We start from the raw sequence: 7,134 nt of genomic DNA, 5'->3' as shown, positions 1-7,134 counted from the left end.
TATTTCAAAGTTTATATAATTTTCGTTAATTTTGACCAGTTATTATCAGGTGTTATTGTGTGTTAATTTTAGCTCACCCGAGTATGCGCCTGTCTGTCTGGCCGTCTAAATTTAGCTTGTTACCACTCTAGCATCCACAGACCCTAAATATGTCCAAAGTTATCTGCCCTTGAATTACAATATCCGTTATATTTCACGTTGTTACCACTCCAACGGTTTCATTTCTTCTTCAATCTTGACAATTTTCAACAGAATAACTATGACCATAAAATCTCAACAAAGTTAGATTATAGGCTAAATCTAACAAAAAAAATATGACTAGGCGGTTAAAAGCACCCCCATCCCCACCCCGCCCCCGCGACAAATGCTCTCTTGCTCAATTATGACTAGGCGACTTAAAGGCCCCATCTCCATGACAATACAGCTCTCTCGCTCAAATATGACTACGCTGTCAAAAGCCCCCATCCATCCCCCGTTAAAATGAACGGTAGAACCAAACCTCCATAGTCAACAAGAACACAAAAACTCATTCCCACTTCTTGATGCAATTATATGAAAAGCTATTGTCAAAAGCAAAGCTTAATTTTAATATTTTTTGTCATTTACTCAGTCCAATCCCCAGTTCGTCCGTCCGTATAGCCGTCCTTTTCTGTATGTCTATAAGATTACATTTATTTTTAATATCATCGTTTTTATATCTCTGCTGCTGCTGCTTGGTTCCATTCCATAAAAAATCCATTCGAAAAACATCCTCGTCTCAAGCATATTTCTTTTTTTTTAAATAAAAAAAGTCAGAATTATATAGGATCACAAAAATATTGCACTTTAATGTTTATTTCGTCATATCTTTACCTGAAACAATATGAAAGTGACAGAACCAATAAAAGTAACGTTTATAATGAATATATTTTAATACAGAAAATATGGACGATATGCGACGCAAAGACACATTCTCGCCGCAAAACGTACCAAGTACGATATGAACCGCAAAACGTCCACATGTGTACGATATGCGACGCAAAACGTCCACACGCGTACGTTTTGCGGTACGAACGTTTTGCGGTGTTACATAGATAGCTCCGGTATAAAATAGTGTCATCGATAGTTTAGTTTTTACAGATGCACTGGTTTTGTATATACCTCGTAAGGAAGACCACCGAAATTTTTAAATTTAGCAATGAGGAGGCCCAGGGCACGACCAGCACTTTGTGCAACATATTTTACTGTAATATTATAATCTTAGAAGTCATCTAACACAATACTAATTATATAAGATACATGTACGTACAAGCATACTCAATTACTGGAATACCATCTTGTGATACAGCACGTTTATAACGTGGTTTTTCACTAGATAATTGTGGCGTTTATATCATTAGATTTTTAACAAGTTATTTGAACCTTTATAATACTGCACGTTTGTAACGTCATTTTTCATTGGATAATCGTGACGTTTATATAGTTTTATATACACGGCTGTTGTCGATTCATGAAGAAATCTTACTTTTATTCTCTAAAAATGATGCTTGCTGTATTATAAATGCGTTATAAAGATTGTTGACAGGTTATATGGCCGTATATAAACGGCTGTTTGCAATATAACCCTCGCCTAACGGCTCGGGTTATATTTACAAATAGCCGTTTATATAGGGTCATATAACCTGTCAACGATCTTTATAACTAAAAATATAAACGGTTGTTTTGAAATATAATAACCCAAGCCGAATCCATGAATTTGTGATGTTGAATCCGTGTATTTGTGAGTGAAAATGTCATTACCTATCTTTCGTTAAAACCTCGTCTAAGTGGCGCTTATGTATCATTTATTCACCTGTTAAATATTGAATGTTTTCCGGTGTGGTGTGAATTTTGTCAGACCCGTGAGAAACGGAATACTTTACGTTCTGCGCATGCGCAGGTAGTTATCGGACGGGGCCGTGAGAGATGTAAGACTGTCTGGTAGAATTGTGTGTAAACCTCGTTTAGAAGCTCATTAATAAAGTGTAGTTCTTCCTTTTATTCATGAGCATAGAGCTATTTTCTACGATATCTTCTTTCATTTATCTGTGACAACGTATCGTGTGGATGAAATATTGTCCAAATCAGTGGCAGTCTTTAGGCATCGTTCGTTGAGTTGATGGAAAATCCTGGAAAATCGAAGAGCTTTCATCGAGGTAAGCTTGTTTTGATATTTATATTAGAATGTGGTAGTTCCAAGCATCGATGAAAGTATGTTACTTTTTATGAATGCTTACAGGTACTGTAGGCTATGTCAGTCTGTTTTAAGAAATGGGCGGTATGTAGCTGAACCTATCGTTTCTTAATTTTGCTTTAGCCGACCAGCCAGTATATTATTGTATATACATGTTGACGATAGATCTGGGCTGCGTTTCATGGAGAGTCCTAAGTATTAGGTTTGTCTTAAGTTAAACTTAGGACTCTCCATGAAACGCAGGCCTGACATACAAAAGGTTGATAACGGGCTTTCTTAAACTGACTCTGATTGTCAGACACTTTTTCAGTGTTGACTTTTTATTGAAATTGCCTTTTTTTCCAAGTTTAACCCATTACTTCATATACACGCCTTTTAACGCCTTTTTCACCCCCCCCCCCTTTTTGTTGTCTCAAATGATGAAAAAATGCCTTATTTAGACCCCAAACACTTGTTTTTGTTTGAGAAATGTTGTTAAAAAAAGTGACCTCTTTTTCGGCGCGGCCCCCCAACCAAAAGATACATCAGGGGGTTGCCAGAAGGGGGATGTGCCCCCTTCTGTATGGGGGGTTTGAAGGGGGCGGAGTCCCCCTCATCGCCAAGAAAATTTTGGACTTGTGAGAGGCTGTAAATGACCCCAGATTGATAATAAGGTAACGTGTAACCAACGCTGAAAAGCATTTGACTCTATCTCAATCCATTGAGAAGTTGCAGCACTTTGAAATCAATTTTGATGGAAAAAATCAACGCAAAATAGTGATTTTTGGCAATTTTGAGATGTCCCCTCGTTGCCATGGTAACAGAAAATTTAAGTCTGAGCATGTTGTTGCAAGGGCAATGGTCCAGTCATCATTTGTGACAAGTTTGATTAGTGTTGAAGCAGTTTTTATAGTATTATAGCAATTTGAACTTGTAACGGAAGACTTTTCAATGAAAACAGCCATTTTTCACAAAATGCTCATGAAGTAATGGGTTAATGAAAAAAATAAAAAAATCTACAAAACAACAATTTTTCATCAAATTAATATGACAGGCCATGTTTAAACATGAAAAAACGCGATTTAGGGTAATTTCAAGTGTTTTCATCATTTTCTGTTAACCAATTACTTCATATACACGCCTTTTAACGCCTTTTTCACCCCCCCCCCCTTTTTGTTGTCTCAAATGATGAAAAAATGCCTTATTTAGACCCCAAACACTTGTTTTTGTTTGAGAAATGTTGTTAAAAAAAGTGACCTCTTTTTCGGCGCGGCCCCCCAACCAAAAGATACATCAGGGGGTTGCCAGAAGGGGGATGTGCCCCCTTCTGTATGGGAGGTTTGAAGGGGGGCGGAGTCCCCCTCATCGCCAAGAAAATTTTGGACTTGTGAGAGGCTGTAAATGACCCCAGATTGATCATAAGGTAACGTGTAACCAACGCTGAAAAGCATTTGACTCTATCTCAATCCATTGAGAAGTTGCAGCACTTTGAAATCAATTTTGATGGAAAAAATCAACGCAAAATAGTGATTTTTGGCAATTTTGAGATGTCCCCTCGTTGCCATGGTAACAGAAAATTCAAGTCTGAGCATGTTGTTGCAAGGGCAATGGTCCAGTCATCATTTGTGCCAAGTTTGATTAGTGTTGAAGCAGTTTTTATAGTATTATAGCAATTTGAACTTGTAACGGAAGACTTTTCAATGAAAACAGCCATTTTTCACAAAATGCTCATGAAGTAATGGGTTAATGTCAAATACACAGGTTAGTCATTACTCAGTGTAGCAATACCACGTGACTATGATGTCATTTTCGGCATCATTTCCAAGACAAATATTGCTCGATTCGGGAAAGAAAATAGCCGTAAATATTTTGTTTCTGTACCAATTTCTTTGGGATATGCACCAGTCTATGGGGAAAAATATAAGCTTTCCACAGAATATTGGATCTTCGTCAGTTTATTAGCCGTTTTATCAAACACTTTGCATAACCTTGGAAGTTGCTTGTATTAGAGCGGGCTTCAGTTGCAAGCTATTTCGTTTTCTGGCGTTATCTGGTCTACGCCATGATTAAAAAGTCAGGTTTACATCAACCGGGAGTACGGACGGCAAAACTCTACCTAAATATGTTCATATTTTTATTATGAATGACATAAATCTTACATTTTTCTTCAATTGTCAATTCTGGCACCAGTTCCAAGTCGGAAAAAAAGACTACAGTTTAAAGCAGATTTTAGAATCCGTTGCAAATGCAAAGCAACATGCCTACAGTTTCCTTTCTACAATTTAGTTTTTCATTGTTGATCTTTTACAGAGAGATTGTGAAAAAATGATTGTTCCTTAAAGTAATAACACTTACTGCACGTCAAATCACGTAGATTTAGTCGAAAAATAATATTTTGGTTTCGTTTTGAAGATGGTTAAAGTATTGCTCATCTTATCCTATTTGGTAAAATGTGTTTTATTCTATTTCAAAAAGGTCTAAAATAGCCATGAGTCGCCAATAAAGAACGAGAATGGACGCCATGTGGAGTAAACAAAATAGAAAATAGTAAAAAGATAAATGATTTTACAAACCAACAAACATCGATCATAGTCTTGAAACAAAACATTCTAAAAGACGGAAATAACAATGATTATCAATAATAATATAAATATTTACATTAACAGTAATAGCTGTAATAACAACACCGGCAAGATCTATGACTGGGGTCCATATGACACTGATGCGTCCATTGAATAATTGATAGCTAACATAAGCAAAATTACGATTGCATTTGAAGAGTATATTCAATTTTTACCCTTCAACTGTCAAATGACTTACTTCTTTATTTACGTATCATTTAATTCACTTATTTTGCATATGCATTATGTTTATCATGTTTTAAATTTTAATATGTAGTCCTTTTTTAAATCTTAAAATGCTACAAAAATCCTGTTGAGGACATCTGCAGGTCATGCCGCTTGCAATAATCCATGCATTTACAGCCAATGACCACATCGATAAGAAATAGTCCAAAATAGCCCTTTCGTTTTTATTCAGTTGAAAGAGACATAATTGTTAAAAAAGTCTACTCGATTTAAATGTTTTCAAACCATAAATATTCCGTATTGTATTGGTGAGCTCTCTGAGAAAGCTGGGTTGACTGATATAATTAAATTGTATCATAGTTTGGGGACCTTTCTGTTGAAAATGTGTCAGGGTTAAATCGTGTACATATACATGCACAGTGCGTTAACTGGAGTGCGGGTATTAGTTACCCGCAGTCCAGAGCATGCCCATTGATTGGCTCATTTTTGCTGGGGTTTACATATTGTGACGGCAGAGAAAGGGAAAGCGACAGAAATGTCATATTCAGATGTTCGTTCATTGGTTCATTTTGGCCGGGGTTTCATGTTGTGACAACAGGGAACGTGCTTTTATGTTTGACTATGATACAAAAGAGAAAGAACACCAAAACACTCGGCAATCTGATTAATACTCGGGGGCTACGCCCCCTCGTACAAATCAGATAGCCTCGTGTTTCGGTGCTCTTTCTATTACTTTTTGCATTTATTTCTGTTGATAAACTGCATACCTGACAATTAAGTAATAGAAAGTAAAAAAAAACCGACCAATCAGATGACGGTTGTTTACATTCGTCAAGATGGCGGTGTTTTATAGAAATTTCAACGGGGAAATATTTTGAAGCCGCAGGTGAGTTTATATCACATTGTCATTATAGGTTATTGGTATATTTTGATTACTTTTATGTATTTTAATTGCCCAGCATGATAAATGCTTGTGATATTATCTCCAACGATTGCAACAGTCGTGTAACTTTGTGTTTCCTGCGTAGCCACGATCGATGTCGACCTCGCGAAAATGAACAGTTTTTTGTTACTTTGACGGCCAGTACTCGTTAAGTATAAGAGATATAAGAAAAGTTTTACATTGGTTCGATAGATAAATCATTCGACTACAAATTGCATAATTCCTTTTTATTTATGCTGTATCGTGTAAAAAACTGCGAGGCAAAAACCCTGATTGGGCATAGACACCTTCTTATGGGAGTTGTTACCCTTGTCTATATATTAGTATATAGTGTAATGGGAATGGACTTAGGATAAATGTTTTCTACCATCAAATACATATTTTGTGAACATTCAATGAGCCGTACCCCTTTGAGTTTTATCTGCCGTTTATGTCCGTTTGAAATTAATTTTAAAACATGGCGCATGACATACATTTTTAATTTACAAACAATATGAGTTTTATGAAACTCGTTTCCAAATCTGATGCACCTAATAAACTTCCATAAAATGACAAATTTACCATACCTCGCTGAAGTGATCTGGCACGTCTGGCGTCAGCCATTTTGTCACAATCCGGAAATGAAACGGGGGTTACACGCGCATGCGCAAATCGGATATTTGCGCATGCGCGTGTGTAACCCCCGTTTAACGGGTCGGAAAACAAAAATCCAATTTCACTGGCGGGTGTGTGCTACACACACCGACCACACACATCGGTAGTACATCGATATTCCGAGGTTTACCTAGAATTTTCACAGAATGACCCTGATAGGATTTCTACGCGTTTGGCGAGGTTTACATACAGAGGTCATGAGAAATTACCTCGCTATGTGTGTGTACCACGGTGTGTTGGTGTGTTCTTCAACGAACAACCACGCGGGTATGGAGAACAAACGCACACGCACACGCTCACACGCACGCACACACACACACACAGTCTGTCATGATGCAATTGTTTTAATGACACAACCGAGTTTACCGTTTAGTGACATAGTCTTGAGCGTAAATATACATGTATCTTTAAGCGAGTTTACCTTTTAGTTGTATAGTCTTGATCGTAAATATGCACGTATCTTTAAGCGAATCCTTCCCAAAGTTTTGTTTTCTTTCAGACTAAGCGCCGAAATAAAAGGTGTACATTTCTTTGAAACA

This window comes from Ruditapes philippinarum, unplaced genomic scaffold, assembly GCF_026571515.1.
Source record: "Ruditapes philippinarum isolate M1 unplaced genomic scaffold, ASM2657151v2 ctg316_1_1_1_1, whole genome shotgun sequence".
In the NCBI taxonomy this organism is placed as follows: domain Eukaryota; kingdom Metazoa; phylum Mollusca; class Bivalvia; order Venerida; family Veneridae; genus Ruditapes; species Ruditapes philippinarum.
This window is presented reverse-complemented; position numbering follows the sequence as displayed.